The 17,728-nt window shown below is 27.6% G+C and overlaps 1 protein-coding gene across 5 annotated transcripts in view; it reads right to left on the bottom strand.

The window, feature by feature from the left end:
- The window catches only part of LOC126906820 (piggyBac transposable element-derived protein 4-like), a 99,828-nt gene extending 87,276 nt beyond the window's left edge, over positions 1 to 12,552 (bottom strand). For all 5 annotated transcript variants that reach the window (XR_007704352.1, XR_007704351.1, XM_050687694.1 and 2 more), the window contains exons 1-3: positions 12,386 to 12,552; positions 5,045 to 5,351; positions 4,884 to 4,981 (exon numbers count right to left, since the gene is read on the bottom strand). The gene's annotated coding sequence lies outside the window, so the exon portion shown is untranslated. The remainder of the gene's footprint in view (positions 1 to 4,883; positions 4,982 to 5,044; positions 5,352 to 12,385) is intronic.
- Between the last annotated feature and the right edge of the window lie 5,176 nt (positions 12,553 to 17,728).

Below are 17,728 nucleotides of genomic sequence, written 5' to 3'. Positions count from 1 at the left end.
AAATTAAGTTTTTCAACTTAACTTTTGAAAATGTTCCGGAAGGTCTGACACTTTTACATATATCTTAAATTAAAGCTAATGTAATATACTTTAATTTGAAAAAAAAAAATTTGACCTCTGGACTTGTCTTCATGGTGAAAACGGCTACCGAATGCTATTTTTGTGTGAAAATTTTCGATTTTATTATTTATATTACATTTAACTTTATAATGCTATAACTTATTGAAAAGTTTATGGATCCACACAATTTTTTTATGAGAAATAATATTTTTTAATAAACCCTTTTTCATTCGACATACTTTATCTTAATCGAGATATTAATAAGGAACCAGCAGATCAAGTAGCTTTTGGAATAAAACACCAATTTTTTTAAAATTAAACACTATCTAAAGATTTGCATCGAAGCGTTTATTTTTGATAATGATTTTAATCACTATCAGATATCATTATACTTGATCCAACTATGTCACGTCACCACTGTGCCGCGACCCCCCTGTGCTGGGTTTTTTTATATTGAAATCTTAGGTAATTTTCTTTCATTTTATATCATTTTTTTTGATAATCTAACACTTATTCTGTTCAAAAGGAGGGATTTAAGATAGCAACTTTTTTACAAAGACCAAAATGTTCCGGAAATATTCACAATTTTTTTTTATCTTAAATTAAATCTTATAATATATACTTTACTATGAAAAAAAAAAATTCAAAATATACATTTTCTTCTTGGTGAAAATGGCCACCATATTCAAAAATATGCTATTTTTGTGTTAAAATTCTGGGTTTTGTATTTGATTCTATTTTAAAATATCTTACAAGGAGAATAGACTGACTCACATGAATATTATATAATTTAATTGAAATAGAATAAAGTTCATAAGTCAACAGGAGGACTCGAGAAGAGTCAAACCGACGAACTTGACGTTTAAAGTGTTTAATTTTATATCTACACCGCGGTACTACCGACGTATGACATTTCAACCAAATATAATTTGTGAACGACAAATGTCAATTAGATAACAAAACGATGAATATACATAGCAATATTATAATCCGTTTTTAATGCGATTTATTAAACATTAAACTGGTGTGTAAATGTTCTGTTTATGTGTGTTAATTGTAATATTATATTATTCCTTATAATATTAACATATAATATGTGACGTGACAAAAAGTATCTATTTATTTTTTGTCTATTTGTATATATTTAGGGATGGGTAGTTCTTGAGTGAGTCAACTCAACGAGTTTACTCTTTTAGGTGAACTGAATGAGCTGAATCAGTGTGCCATGGTACTGTGACTCAATGACTCAGTGTGGACTACTAAGAATTGAATTTAGTTTAAAACGTCTTATCAATAAATTCTGAATCATGCGAATTATGATATATAGATTTAACTTACAGAAGTAGAAATTGATGGAGTAATATTTGGGTCATCAATCGTCTCTTTTATTACATGAGCTATTTAATAAATTTACTAATGGATGCATAGATTTAATATGCCTAATTAAATTTGAAGTCGAAGAATAATTATTTTTTAATTTTATACGACAAAGTCCACACTTTACATGAATATTAACTGCTTCAAGTTGAAAAATATCCCAAATAATACTTGATTTATTCATTTTAAAATGAAATACAATACCTTCGTAAATTAAATAAAGTGTTTCACAATTTTCGATTTTGTGCACAAGATTTATTGTAATCACAGGAAACAACGTTGACACAATGAGTAAAATTTTAAATAAATGAGTCTAGATTATACATAATATGTCAGTTTTTAGAACAATATTCATTCAAAAATAGAGTTGTAATTGCATACAAGAAAATTTTGAAAAATACCAGAGAAGAGACATATTTTTCTCACTGCACGCACTAAACATTAGACATTGATAATACCTACATTGTATTTGTATACCTAATTTAACACAAAAATAAATCTATGTGTTGATGTTAATAATAAAAAAAACCCAGCACAGGGCGGTCGCGGCTAAGTGGTCACGTGGCATAGTTGGATCAAGTATTATGATATCTGACTGTGATTAAAATCACTATAAAAAAAAAACGCTTCGATTCAAATCTTTAGATAGTGTTTAATTTTAAAAAAATTGGTGTTTTATTTCAAAAGCCACATGATCTGCTGGTTCCTTATTAATATCTCGATTAAGATAAAGTATGTCAAATGAAAAAGGGTTTATTAAAAAATATTATTTCTCATAAAAAAATTGTGTGGATACATACACTTTTCAATAAGTTATAGCATTATAAAGTTAAAAATGTAAAATACAAAATTGAAAATGTTCACATAAAAATAGCATTCGGTAGACATTTTCACCATGAAGATAAAATAAAGTCCGAATTTTTTTTTTTTTCATAATAAAGAACATTACATTAGCTTTAATTTAAGATATATATAAAAGTGTCAGACCTTTCGGAACATTTTCAAATGTTAAGTTGAAAAAGTTAATTTTTTGTAAAAAAGTTGTCATTTTAAATCCCCTCCCTGTGGGCAGTTAAAAGGTCAAATATAAAAAAAATATACCAAATGAAAAGTAATGATATCATGCATCTATATAAAAAAAATTATATTGATATATTCATTTTTTAAAAAGTTATAGCAATTTTAAATAAAAAAAATTGAAAAAATTTCGTAAATTAGCGATTTTTAAATTTGTAATTTTTTTGGAGGTTTCCCCCATTTACGGAGAACGAGGGATTTTTTTTCAATTTTTGAGGGTAACTTCTTCGACTAGATACGATTTGTGATCTTTTGACGTATCATTGAAAGAAATCGGTTCGGTGAGAACTGAGAAAAAGTGGTAACAGACACAAAAAAAAAAAAAAAATAAACACATCTTAGTAAAACCAATACTTTCTCAGCTTCGCATCGAAGCTAAAAAATAATTTTTTTAGATTTCAAATTTACTCTTTATTTCAATAATAATTAACAAATTTAAATATAATTAGTAAAAATATTAAACAATTTAATAGAAAAATATTTTATAAACATCAAATAACCAAATAAATTACTTTTTGTGTAACTATTGTGGGTATGTATTGAGAATCTAAAATTTTAACAGAGAAAAAAGGAATCAAACTACTGAATGATTAAAAATTTTAACTTAAAATTAGCTCAACCATCTTATGGGTAAAAATCAGGGTTTGAGGCCCATTATCTCATAAAATTATTAATTAGTAATAACCAACTACTTTTTCCATAATGTACATACAATTTGAATTTGCGGTACTGTGCTTAGCGGTAAGGCCGTGATTAATAGCCGGTGGGTACCCGAAAACGTTCATTGTATTATCTAATTGTAAAAGTGTAGGTGTTACTAGTATTTTTTTTTATTAATATCTGTTTTTTTTTTTATTTCTCTCTGTTCTTCTTTAATTTGTAGACGAGGTTTTTTGACCGTTCGGTTTTTTGCCTCGTAGTAACTTAATTTTTTTTTTTAATAAAGTCCCCTAAATTTAACTTAACTATTATCTTATTTTTTTTTTGCGCGTTCCATCTTCAATGGACTCGTGTATTTGTTTATCTTTTTTCCTTTCAAAAATCAACTCCCCTTAGTTTATAAGGTACGGGTAATGGCCATGTATTAGGTCATTCCTCATTATAACCATTATTATGGTTATGTGACAACTGTCACGAGGTTTTGGTGTACATCTACTATCAACGACTCAACGGACATCAACTTTAATCTTTATTAATTTTATATTTCTTTTTTTTTATCTTAAATTGCTTTTAATTAACAATATTTAATTTTTTTTTAAATCCTACTGTGGTCCGACAATACAGTGTCTCGCCAAGTGGGTTGGCGACCCTTTCTACTCAATGCGCCATGAAAGTTACAAATTTTTCGTTGCGGCCAAATAGTTTGATTTTTTTTATAATTGTAACCTTTCAAATATGATGTTATCATTTGTACATGTATGTCACATATTATGATTATACAAGATCACAATATTAAATTTTATTTAATAATAAACATATATTGTGAGCTTTTATTATTAGGTAGCAAGTCTTTGACTTTAATGTCTTTATTCTAATGAACATCGCGCCGGCGGACAGATCTAAAGGTCACAATTTCCTCAGTCAATACTGAGAATTAAATTAATTTATTAATAAATATGTTGGACTATGTGTATTGTCGTAATATGCTCAATGCTTTGCATTGCGCATTTTACATTATTAATGAAAAATGTATAATCTGTATTTTAAATAACTTGTAAACAAACAAATAATTTATCTGTCATAACAAATACGATGTTCAACACAATTTCTTATTATTTATATATATATATGTCAATTTATCAATTGTTAAATATGTTATCTGAATATAATAATCATGTAATGTATAATTAATACAATTAACTAAAAAGATTACTAAAAGCGCTGACAACAATATCCCTGGATTGGGGGTACTATCATTTTACTATAAAAAGCACTGAAATCTTTTCAGACTAGGGAGAGTCATGGAGAGACTCCAGAGAGACTCGAAGGAGTGACAGCGAGCGAGAGAGTCCGTTTTCTCCGAATTAAAATAAGAATAAAAAGAAATAATTATCAGTCACAGCCCTGTGTTGTTGTCGGCTAACTTTTACGCGTTTTATTTATATATGAAAAGAACTTGTTTTAATTATTTATCTTTTGACGAAGTGCGAATTAAATACTTTTAAGCATATATAAACATATCGAGATAATTATCAAATCATTTTACAAGCAATTTGCAATAATAAAAGAAGTAAGTAATTTTATGTTATCCCAATTATTTGGAGTAAATAAGTTTGAGCAAAGGATGACAAAGCAATAGATCATTTATTAAAATAATATTTTAAAGTGTCAATTTTGACTGGTTGGTTAAAGAAATTATACATAATTACGTTATATGGTATTCGTGGACTAGCTCTGCCGTCTCGTTGCCGAGGTATTCGTGAATTGGCTTCGCCGTTTCGTTGCCTCTTAGTTAGGACATCAGAAACTAATCAGACAAAAGTTTATTATACCTCTATAAGAGTAACTTAACATATATTTTTATATCTACTTGTCTTTATCGTTCTAAATCCTCGAACCATACGACTCCGATAGAACCACAACATCAGGTTCACACTTTATACAAAAACCCAAGTCCCCATCTTATAATTTATTTTTATTTTTATTTTATTAATTTTTGTCTTGGTAATTATTGTGCCGCATCCTTTCAAGGTGCTAGCTCCGGGACACATTGGGCCACCACGATTCCGCCTTGATACATTTTTTACATAGATATAAATATTTCTGAATTTTGTTTTGGCCAGACCGGAGAAATATTTAGGCAATATTGGTGTCGATCTCTTAATAAAATATACTTTCTAAAAAAAAAAAATACTGTTCAACAGATGTAAAAAATTAATAATTAAAAAATAAAATTATATCTATAATAAAATATAGAGTGTTTAGAATCTTTTACAAGTAAAATCAGTCGTAAACTTTGTGTAATTAAATTATATTATTTAAAATCTTGAATCGTTCTTGTAAGTAATTATATGGACTATATGACGTATACTGTAAATCGTATACGTAGTGCGTTTAATACCAAAATAAACATTGAATTACTTGAAATATTATTGCACTACACAGGACATAAGGTAAGTAAAATTTAATCTATGCTTTCGAATCTCCAACAATCTATTGCGTGATAAACCATTAATAAAAATTAAATAGGAGAATTAATAATTAATAAGAGAAACAATTAATGAGAAAACTATTTAATAAGAACCCAGCACAGTGGGGACGTGGCATAGTTGGGTACAGTATAGATTTAATCTGATAGTGATTAAAATCACTATCATAAGAAACGATTCGATTCAAATATGTAGATAGTGTTTAATTTTAAGAAATTGGCGGATAATAACAAAAGCAACATCAACTTCTATTTCCTTAACTATATCCAGATTAGTAATTCTTTTACTTATATATTATATAATTTTTATAATTAATTGTTTCCAAATTATTATTGATTTTGATTTTTAATATGTTAAAAGTAATCATTTTGAACCTACTTTTTTTTGTCCTTTAAAGTGAGAGTTTATAATAAAAAAAAATGAATTTATTACAATAACTTTTAGCTCAATTTGGAAGTTTGAAATTGACATCATTAAATATAGAAAATGGTATTGTTAATATTAATATGCAATCAGGAAATTTTATAATTACTATCTACAGTAAATTTTTTATTTCATCCATTGTTAAAAATATAGCAACATGTTACGAAAAAATTTGGAATGTTATAGACTGGTAGTAGCACACACAAATAAAATAAAAAATTAATAAAATTCAAAGTAAAATTATATAATATCAAATATAATTCGACAATATACTTTAAAAGTATTAAAAATGAATGATTTTAATTGTTTGTATGGATAAAACTGATTTATGGTGCATTATTAAAATCATATTTTTAATTAAATACATTGACTTATTATACTATTTTGTACATAAATATCAGTTGCACATTTTATGCAAACCAATCTTATTATTTAAAATAAAATCGTTCTCATGAGCAATTAAATAGGCTTTATAATTTTGTAAATTATTAAAGAACAATGAAAATTTATAACTATTATACGTTAATTACATGCAATAAAAAACATTTTATACGTGTTTATTACAAATCCTAATAAAAATGTTGATACAGTATATAAACTAACTAAACGCAAGTAAATATAATTTATAAATTTATTTTATCTTTTTATATTATCATATATTAAAAATCATTTGATAGAAACACCGTGTCTCTCACAAATAAACAGTTAAAACCTAAATAAACTTTTTTTTTTCTTTTGAATTTTCCATTCATGAACATAATAAGTTTCATTTTTTACTTCGTCATAAAAAAAGCCTAGATTAGTATATAATTGTTTTTTCATATATTCAATACCATCTCTTAAATTAACTTCTACAAATTCATACATTTCAAACGTATTAGGTAAATTATTTCTATATATATAGTTCTCAAGATCTCTTGTAGGATAATCTAAACTTGTCTTGCGTTTATCAATGTAATAATTTCGAAATATTTTCTTCAAATTACAATCGTCCATTACGTAATTGTATGTTAAATTATTATAAATGGTTTCCACATATGAATTGTCATTTTCATTTATATCTCTCCTTATTAACCTAATAAATTGTAGTAATTCGTATAAAATAAATGGGTTGGTTTTGATATTTAACAAATTCATTAGGAAATGTATTGCACTAATAAAACATGTAATGAGTTTTTTGGAACTCTCAATATTTGGTAATAATAAACTCACACAATGCGCGCGATCTTCTGAAGTTGTACGGCTCTTTAGTTTCGNCGCGATCTTCTGAAGTTGTACGGCCCTTTAGTTTCGCAATACAATTAATAGCAATGTGTTTTATGTGATTCATGATCCATAATAAGCTTATTGTGTACTCATGATTAATAAGCAACATTGCTTCTCTTAATTTTTGATTAACATTATTATTATCCACGAGGTAATCTTTACAATAACTTTCTTTATCAAATACTAGTTTCCGAAAGTAAATTCTACTCTTGCTTACATCGTCATACACACTTTGTGCTGGTTCAATTTTCCACTTGTTTTCTTGTAAAAATGAATTTAAAAAATTAACTGCATACCCTTTATCATATGTTTTCTGTTCATTAATTGCGTTGACTGCCAAGATAAATATAAAGATGTTATAACTCATTATTATTAAGTGATTTAATACGTAATTAATGAAAAAAACAATTTGTTATTTTAAAATATGTATGTTGTGTAATTAAGTTTAATTTATTTTTTTATTTTTTTCTAATTGTAAAATTGACTAGTTCATTAAGTAAGGCGTACTATGCAATGTAAAATAAAACACGTCACAAGTTGTCGTGGCCTGTTCAGTTGTTATTAACAGTGTGAACAATTCATTTATAATAAATTTATTCTGACAAAACAATAATATTTCAATAAATTTATTGGTAAATAAATTTATATAAATTTTCCAATTTATAAAAGTGATTATTTTAAAATTCAAAACTATAAAATAATTCGTCAATTGTATAGTTTTTTAAAAAAAAAAAACTATATTTCAATATACTTAGTGATTCAAATGGATAATCCAACAAATTATTATCATACAGAGTGATTCAAATATATTAACCAAAAAAAATGATTTTTATTCATAGTGATTCAAATGGATAAACCAAAATATTATTATCATACAGCGTGATTCCAATGTATAAACAAAAAATTATTATTATACTGAGTGATTCAAAATAACGAAACTGTAGTATAAATATGTAGTAGGGTAGTCCTTAAAATGCAAATTTTCAAAATTCGATTTACGCGTGCCAAAAAATCGGAAATTTAAATAATAATGTACCATTCAAGTTTTAAAAAAAATTTCATGTATAAGTTGTTTGAAATTAAATTTTCTAGAAGTTTTGTAGAAAGAAAAAATTGTTTACGTGTTTTTTGACGAAGTAATAAAAAAACTTTTGAATAATAATCATTTTTCTATGATAATTAAAAAAAAAAAATTTACGATTTCTACCATAATAAAATAACATATGCTCACAAATTCATATTAACACTAAAAGAAAATATTTCAAAACAATCTTAATGCATATAAAATTACATTCAAGAATTATTCAATCTATTTAAAATTAGCAATAAATTAACACACTGCACTGTGTAATTTATCATAATAATAAAATGTACTCTACCAGTAATCGTGATTTCAACGTGATTTATTTTTTATGTATTTATTTACTTATTTTTATTTCAGACTCCTTCATATACCCGATCCGTGTCAAAAACTATTATCAAAATTTAGCTGGCAGCCCTCATTTACAGGTGCACGTGCACGCATCCAGCCTGTCCAAGGAACACTCATGCTACTTCACTGATAGTAAAAAGATGCCCGGCCTTTTCAAACGAAACTGGTGGTCTAACACTGTACGAGATCGCAACACTCGATCAAAGTGCTACGCGTATGACATGAAAGGCAGCGAACTCATCAAGTCTAAGGGAATCCGCGGACACGTCGTCCGCAATCATTTTCCTTTGGACGATTAGAATAGGTGTTTGTTCGACGACGATGACGATGGCGACGATGCGTCAAAACGAACGTTACCTGTAGAGAATACCCGTGTGGTCATCGGATTGTTACGTGGTGGTGAACAGCATCCATCATCGATATCCTACACTCCATACCAGCAGAACGTGTCAACCCGTTCGTTCGAGCACGAGGTACGCACTTTATGTACAACCAAGTTGGCGCTTTACCGTTTTGACGATAAGCGCTATACGCTCGAAAACAGAATCGATATGTTGGCCCACGGGCATTATGCTGAACCACCACCAGAAGACCTACAGTTTTACTAAAATTTTAAGTTATTATCGTTGTAAAAAATATTGTCCAGAATTAAAAATATATCTTTTAAATATACACGTTTTCGTATATAATTAATTTCAAAACATTTTTTTAATGTAACATAATATAGTATGAAATTGTAATTTTTATCTAAAAAAATATATGTATATGCGTAAAAATATCTATGAAATATATTTATATATATATATACTACAACGTTTTTTTTCTTCTTGTTGTATGTTATCATATATTATTCTTTTAATTTTTTTATCGTAAAATTGAAACATATTTAGTCATCACATAAAACATAATAACGTTTCTGTTCTTATATTTTAAAATCACCTTACACATATATTTAAAATATATGAAAAGAAATATTATTATGTATTTATATAAATATACCTATCTCAGAAGTACAATAAAACGAAAAACATTGTCTCGTTTTTCGCATTGAGACTTTCAAGTTTGACGATTCTTCTGCGAAGAGCCGCCACGTGCTTGTTCCGACAGGTTGTCCGTAGGGTCCCTGTTCGTCCCAAATTCGTTAGATAAAAGTCCATCACAGCACAGCTTCATACTGTACCAAGTCTGTATACTCTATGGTTTGCCGGGTGCCATAGAGGATCCCAATGGTCACTTTACCTTTCGGATAACTACACTGTGACAAGTTAGCAATCCTTTCACATGGTATGGCTGAGTTATGGGAGCCTATTCGCTGTTAGCAAGCAAATAAAACCGGTCCCAACTATCCAGAGCCATGACCGGCTAAGAGCAGTGTTACCTGTTGCCACCCCCACTGAATTAACTAGGGTCCGCGTGGTTGTTAAGCCCGTGATCCTTACGGATCCCACTGCGACAGTGTCAATCTCTCAATGAAACATATCAATTTAATAAAAATTAAGGTACGTTATTAAAATGATTTATTTATTAAAATACGTAGAGTTATTATAATACGTAATGTTTATTACATGTAACGAAAAACATTTTATACGTGTTTATTGCTAATCCTGGTAAAAATCTTGGTACAGTTATTAATTTAAATTTATGGATATATTTAATTTTTTTTAATTTTACATATGTTAATCAAATCGTTTATTAGAGCTGAGTCGCTTACAATTTAACAATTAAAACCATAATAATTTTTTTTTTTTCTTTTGAATTTCGCATCCATGAACATAAGAAGTTTCATTTTTTACTTCATCATAAAAGAAGCCCAGATTAGTATACAATATTTTGTTCATATTTTGAATTTCATTTCTTAAGTTAACTTCTACAAATTCATACGATTCAAACGTATCGGGTAAATTGTTATCGTTTTTATATCTTTCGAAAGCGTTATCACTATAATTTATACTAATATCACGCATATTAATTAAATAACTTCGAACAATTACATTCATATTACTATCATTCCCTATGTACTCGTATTTTAAATTATTTTCAATTTTGTCCACATATGAATTGTCATTTTCATTTATTTCTCTGCTTAATAACCCAACAAATTTTATTAATTCATCTAAAATAAATGGGTTAGTTTTGATATTTAACAAATTCATAAGGAAATTTATTGCACTAATAAAACATGTAATGAGTTTTTTGGAACTCTCAATATTTGGTAATAATAAACTCACACAATGCGCGTGATCTTCTGGGGTATAGAAAATTTTTAGTCTAATACAATCACTTGCTATGCATCTTACGTGATTTAAGATCCGTGCTAAACTTATTGCGTACTCTTGATTAATAATTAACATTGTTTCTCTTAGTTTTTGATTAACATTTTTTTCATTAACAATGTAACCTTTACAACTTTTTTTATTTAATAATCTATCAGTCGCGTAAAACGAACTCTTGCTTAAATGGTCATAAACACTTCTTAATCTTGAAACGTTCCAATTATTGGCTTGTAAAAATGAATTTAAAAAATTAATTGCATACCCTTTATCATATTTTTTCTGACCATTCGTTGCTTTGACTACCAAGATAAATATAAATATGTTATAATTCATTATTATTGAGTAATTTAATACGCAATTAATGATAAAAGGTGTTTCTAAAAAACGTATGTAATAAAATTAAGTTTAATTAAAAATATTTATTATTTTTTCTAATCGTAAAATTAAATAGTTGATTAATTGATGGCGTACTATGTAATGTAAAATAAAACACGTCACAAATTGTCGTAGCATGTTCAGTTGTTATGAACAGTGTGAACAATTCATTCATAATAAATTTACCCCGATAAAACAATAATTATTTTTGTTTACATTACATATATACTACATTTTAAATTTCTATCTTCTTACTGTCCAAATAATTATTTATTCTAATAAAGTTAATTGGATAATGAATTTATATAAAAATTAATCATTCGATTTATAAAATTCAAAAGTAAAAAATAATTCGTCAGTTTCACCATTAATTTGAATGAAAAACATTCCTTTCTTATTTATCGAACCAAAATCCGCAATAAATGTAGTGTAAGAATGCCGCAAAATGAATAAAAATTACAGTCAAATGATATTCGTGTAATAAGATATAAGCTCCAGTTTCATCTAGTTCACCCTAAATACGAAAAATTATATCTAACGTAATCCTAAAAAAGTTTGTCTCGATATTCATATTTATCAAAAAGTCAGTACAAAGTTGATATTAAAAATGTTCAATCAGCTTTTTTACAAAAAGAAAAATACTATACGTTAGACGCTTATGCCACGAAATTAGAATGAACCTTTTTCCATACATATAAATCTTATTAAATTCTAGTCCTATAACCAGAGTTGAACATAGTTAAATAAAATTAAAACTAGCTAAAATGAAAACATATTTATTTTTAGTGGTTAGGTTCAGATAACATTTATATTATAATGCGTATCCTAGTGAACGGGTGAACACAGTTATCACCACGTATCCCTGTGTCGGGTGAATACCACACACAAAAAAATAAATAAATAAATAAGCTATAGGTAGATTACGCTCTTCAAATAATAGTATATATACATACATTTCTATATTTTAATTATGAAGAGTAGAGTCCCGCACTCGGCTACCGGCACAGAAAGGAAAATTAGACACGAAAAAAATATTAATTAGATAACTGCGGTATAAATTATTCCACAATCCACATAAAGGAAAAAGAAAACTCGTGCACAACGAAACCAGTTACGTCGGAAACGAAACAGAACGCAATATCCGAAACCATATTCGGCGGCGGCCTTATCTCGGTGTCATTGGCGGGGAGACAACCGATTGTCATATTAATAGCTGGACGGCTGATATCGACTGTGACACTAGTGAGCGCCAGCCTTGAGCGACGGGCGGTGCCGTGTCATTTATTAATTTTCATCTGGATAAAGACATGTTTTTTTAGCAACTAGTAAATATTTGCCATAGAAGTAACAAAATAAACTACTTTATCTATTTCATTATTTTTCCATAAAAATTATGTATTGTAATTATTATATGTAATTAATTATATATTATTATATATTTCTAGACATGGCGTCAAAAAACATATCAATCGCTATTAGTAGATGGTTTTCGGGAGCAAAGGACCGAGAGGGGACAAAGGAAAGAAGAAAATTAATTATAATTCATTTTTTGTTTAAATTAATAACATTTTGTTATAATACATACACCACTCATTATTCAGTAGTCTATAAATTATTGTCTATTAGTCATCAAATCAAATATATATAATTCATGTCAATCCTTTAAACCATTCCAAGAAATATTTCTAAAAATGCATCGATACAAATCTAATGTAATAACAATAAGAAATTCTTTAGTTGTGACAAATCATCTATTTTAAGTAATGTAATATGTAATAAATAACACAATTGAGTAATAAACAGATAATAGTAAAAGGTCGTGACACTTCTTGCATATATAGATGAATTAAATTTAATATAAAAAGGGCATAAAAAACTGTCAATCCCTCTCACTACTACTTCACCTTATGAACTTTCAACGAATGCGAGAAATGGCTTGATAAAATACAATTTTACATAGAAAATTGAAGTATACAGAGTGATTTTTTTATCATAATCCACTCAATTACTTATAGAATAATAATAATTTAAACATTTTTTTTTATTATTATCTTAAGTTACACATTATTCTTGAATTATTAACTATGTAATACTTTTTAAGTTCATCCCTTATGCATTGTAAGGGGGTCAACTTTGTTTTTTTAAATGGTAACACATATTTTTAATTTAATAAAATGTTTGAGTTTTTAATTTAATAGTAAATGACATAAAAAAACAATCTTTGAGTGGGCTACATGTATTGTCAATACTAATAAAGATTCTCTTTCGAAAATAGAAAACCCACTTGTGATTCCTATACTACTCGAAATATTTATTGACACGACTCACAGTCAGCACTACCAACTGGTACGAGTGGCGTTGTTGATAATATATGTGTGATCATTATTAATTAATCACAATAAATTCTATTTCAAATTATTATTATATTAATAAATTTTCAAACATCACTTTGCTTTTCTATATTTTACACCTTCTCTATACCCTCGTACTCATATCCCGAGAGAAAATTATATCATATCATTTTTATTCAATAAATATTATAGTAACTCAATTATTCTCACGCTCATACAAAACCAACAAATATAACTAATTTTAATAAATTATCCTTAATCATTAATTAAATTTTTTATTTCTTTTTTTGAATTAATATAATTTTGTAATCGTTTTAATTTAGAATTTATACTCGTATCTGAATTTCTTAAGTAAGAGTTAGATTTTATCTTAAATTTGTATGTATTAAATTTTTAAAACGCGCAATTAAAAAATTCACATTTAAGGAGGAGTGGTATTACATACCTTAGCCTTACAGAATCTGTACTAGACTATCGTTAAAACCAGTACTAAGCTATTATTGGGCCTGTACTTGACCAGTATAGTACCATTATTAAGGTAGTATAGAATAGGTACTGACCCTCAGTACTGGAGCAATACTGACCTAGTACTGCGTCATTGTTAAGCTAGTATAGAATCCGTACTGACCTACATTACTGGGGCAATACTGTCCCAGAACTGTCAGTAGGTACAGAAAAGTTAAATTAATTTTATTTATTAGTCTTGTGTGTACAAATGTTCGTCAATTTTTTGTTAAATTGGCATAATTCAGAAAAATTATGTAAATGAAATTAGAAGAATTATATAAATTGTTTTATAAAACTTTTTTTTAGGAAGGTTTTTAAAAAAATAACACAATTGATACTGATATTAACCACAGAGTCAATCTGTACTGATTCTCAATATGTTCATCCTCAAATTTAGAATCTTATATAAATGTTTGAAAATTAAGCTACAGTAAAAAATTGATTTTAATTTTAATTTCTTTATAACTACTATTCATACTAATATTTTAAAACTGCTATAACTCTTCTACAGTCTAATGCAAATCTAAGTATAAGGAAGATGTAAAACAGATCATTCACGTATAAACAAAAAATATTTTATCACAATTTTTAAAATTATCCCAAACGTCTGATAATTAATAAACTATATCAAATTAAAGATTTTAGGTGAACTACAACATTAAAAATAATTTAGTACTGACCGGTTGTTCAACTATGTACATTTGACCACCAATAAAAAAAAATTGCAATTTTCATAAATAAATTTTTTTATTTTAATTTTTGAAAAGATTCCGTGATTTCTGAAAAATTAATTTCTATATAAAATTAAAGATATTTTAAATATACATTGTTTTTAAGAACAAATTTTATATTCTAATTAAAGAATGTTAAGAAATTTTTGATTCAATACATATATTTTAGCTTCGATGCGAATGCATTAATTTTACCATGATGTGTTTTTTTTTTTTTTGTATCTGTTACCACTCTTTCTCAGATCTCACTAAACCGATTCTTTTAATAATCGTATCTAGTCGAAGACGTGACACGACTTACGTCGAAAAAATGGGTCGTTTATTAAATGAGCGACAACAGGTTATTTTAACAAAAAATAAAACAAACCGAAAAGATGAACACAATAATCTTCGCATAATATCGCGGCACTTTCGCTGGTGTGGACAACGCGGTGTCCAACATGATCCTTGGACAGCAAAAGGTTAGTAGCGACGTAGGCGAAGGTGCGCGGTTGCGGATCGGTTGGTCGACGTTGTCGCTTTCAAAACGGGAGGAAGACACTCTCATCATTTGCGGCGGGTCGTCGTCGGCCGTGCAGCACTTGCTGGACTTTGCACCATGGCGTATGGCACGCGGTGTTGGCCAGTCAAGTACTCATAGTAGGGCGACGGCTGATAAAGGTGGCACGAGTCGCGGGGCATCGTGTATAACGAAGCGACGCGGGCCGTGTCAGACATTACCCTCAAAAATTGAAAAAATTTCCCTCCATTCCCGTAAATGAGGGAAACCTCCAAAAAAATTACAAATTTAAAAATCGCTAATTTTCGAAATTTTTTCAATTTTTTTTACTTAAAACTGCCATAACTTTTTCAAAAATGAACAAATCAATATAATTTTTTTATTTATAGATGCTTGATGTCTTTACCTATCATTTGTATATTTGATTTATAGATTTGACCCTAGATCTGCCCACAAGGCGGGATTTAAAATAACAACTTTTTCACAAAAAATTAACTTTTTTTGTGAAAATTCTCGATTTTGTATTTTACATTTTTAACTTTATTATGCTATAACTTTATATAACATTATTATTTTACTTAAGAATCTAAAATTGCTTATTACAGTGTTAAAAATTTTATACTATACTAATATGCAAGTTATTTGATACCTCCTCAGCTATTTATTACATTACATAATCACATTACATGGTATTCGTGTGATGGCCACCACCTCTTCGTTGCCTCAGCGTATTATTGCAGGTACTCACCAGTTTGGTCATATAATTATAATATAAAACCTCTATACGAGGAACTTTTATAATTTATATCACATATATTTACTTGTTTTTATAGTTCTAAGCACTCGGACTATACATCCCTGGTAGAATCTCGTTAACTCACCAATAATCAAATCTTAGACTTTCAAAATTGATCAACATACCATACCACATACATACCATTATTAAGGCTAATGATTGAAATTTTTAAAAAGTATAAAATTAATTTTTTATTTTTAACCTTAAGAAGTGTACTGTTCAGAGCTTTCTAAGTAAAATTATAGTAATTTTAATAAATTTCAAAAAATAATTTTGATTTTTGAGAGTGTCATTCAACCAGATATGATTGTGTTTCTTACGTCTTATTTGTTATATTAGATCAGTAGAAATTGAAAATTTGTGATAACAGGTAAAAAAAATAGTAATTGCACATTATAAAATAATTGAATACCTTCTTAGATTTAAACTGAAGCTAAAAATAAGTTGTTTTATACTATTATAAATATAATTTTCAAAATTTTTTTGGAGGGTCATTTTATTAACTGAGATTTAACTTGCCATATGTCAGCTCAGAGGCCAGGTATCAAAGATTTTTGATAAATATTTTCTGAAAAAATTTCGTTTTTCTCAAAGTTATCGAAAGGGCTACATGTCTTTCTTTACTAGTACGACAATGTATTAGTAGATATAAGTACTTTATCTAGACTAAATACATAGTGTCAACGTTTGCCTTAAACATTATATTCGAGTAATATGAAAACAAATATTTGTTTTGAGGGATGTATTTTATCATGGTATTAAAAAAAAATATTGCACGCACAAACATAAGTCGGTATCATACATCGTTTGTACAAACCGTTCACAAAATAAAACGAACTTCCTCGACGGCGGCATCTGTTAGGTTTCAAACTTAATAGTTTTATAGAAGAAATAAAGCCGTGAAGTAATGGCACGTGAGAATTGTATAAGTATGACGAATGTTTTAATAATATTATTGCAGTGTTGTTTGTACACGATTATAAAATTATAAAATCTGTTTGATCTGGTTATAAAATTTTACTTAAAATCGTATTATCAAAATATTGAAAAATTAACAAATGCTGGAAAAATTAATTAAAAATTTCTGATTTTCAATAATGTTTTTTTTTTTTAACGAATGAGCTCGGTGACGTTATTCTAGTAGAATTATTTGCGAAGATGAGAAAGTTTTTTATAGTACATCGTGAGTATTTAAAATTTTAAACGGAAACGCTCACACACGCCAAAGTTTTTCGATTTAAAACCTGAAATTTTTACCAAACCTGTCTAGAGATAATCCAAAAAAATCCTGAAATTTTCATTGAAATTTTTTGATTTTTGACGAGGGTTTTTTTTGTCCCAGCACTATAAAAGGAGAATGAAAGTCTTAAAATTATTATACGTAATGTTTATTACATGTAACGAAAAACATT

The sequence above is a fragment of the Daktulosphaira vitifoliae genome, unplaced genomic scaffold, assembly GCF_025091365.1.
Source record: "Daktulosphaira vitifoliae isolate Bord-2020 unplaced genomic scaffold, ASM2509136v1 Scaffold_5, whole genome shotgun sequence".
Classification (NCBI taxonomy): domain Eukaryota; kingdom Metazoa; phylum Arthropoda; class Insecta; order Hemiptera; family Phylloxeridae; genus Daktulosphaira; species Daktulosphaira vitifoliae.
Note: the sequence above shows the minus strand (reverse complement) of the source record. Positions and strands in the feature narration are given on the sequence as shown.